The sequence below is a fragment of the Haliotis cracherodii genome, unplaced genomic scaffold (assembly GCF_022045235.1).
Source record: "Haliotis cracherodii isolate W230 unplaced genomic scaffold, xgHalCrac1.p SCAF_19, whole genome shotgun sequence".
Taxonomy (NCBI): Eukaryota; Metazoa; Mollusca; class Gastropoda; order Lepetellida; family Haliotidae; genus Haliotis; species Haliotis cracherodii.
Genome location: NW_027266274.1, coordinates 15,920,506 through 15,921,553, shown reverse-complemented (window position 1 = coordinate 15,921,553; position 1,048 = coordinate 15,920,506).

The window sequence follows — 1,048 nt, the reverse complement described above, 5'->3', positions numbered from 1 at the left end:
TCTTTATGTGTTTGTGATTTTTCCTGAAAACATTCTTTCTCTGCACAGGTGCTGTGAATGACCAGCCTGGAGCTAGAAGATAGTAGTCTTGTTATATTCTATAATTATCAAGCAGTTTGTGAAGGATTTAATGAAACTTGATGTGTCTGCTTTATGGTATCGCTGAGAATGGAAACAGACCTCTTGTGACCTATACAAGATGTCATCTTTGTAAATTATGTTTACAATTTTCACGAACATCCCCAGTAATTGTAATTTTGTTGAAACTTGGTACACATCATCCTGAGAGTGGGGCATTGTCGTAAGGTTTTGAGCAACCATCGTTAGAGTCAGGGTCATTCATTAGGTTGTTTGTATGACATGCATGTAAGAACCTATGCCCATGTTTTCAACTGAAAAAAATATGATCGGATGAAATTAAGGGTCAACCCAATTATACTGGAAGTGCTTACATAGTTTTTATTGTAGCTAGAGACATGGAACTTTCCATTTTAGAGTTATCTTGCATTGGGCATACATTTTCCCAAACTGGAAGTGATGTCGTTAATTCAGAAGTGCTTACATTTGGTATTCAGGGGCACATGACTAAATTGTCCTGCATTTGACAACATCCTGTGAGGTCAGCCATCACCCGATATGGTGCCAGGTTTCAGAAAATTACATGGGGAAGTGTAATCCTTGGCATGGTGTAACGCAATTCTAAGAAGAATCTTTCTTTCTCTCAAATATTTATAATGAAATGTGTACATAACGATTGTTGCTCGGCAAAAATCATAAGAGGGTGGTACGTCCTGTGGTAGACTGGTTTACCTGCCCCAGAGCCCTTGCGCTCCTCGCTTGCAGCCGCTGGGAAGCGAAAGGCAGGGCACCAGTCTAGCTCTATCCGATCTATATAACATATGCTGTGCGGAAAGCGTTTACCCATTTCGAGTTCTGTTTGTCGGGATTGAAGGGGACAGTCCTGAAGCATACGACCTGGCGGTAAACGTTCACAAATTTCCACGTAGCAAGGCCTGTGGGTTTAAATTTTAGCGACATCTGCATGTCT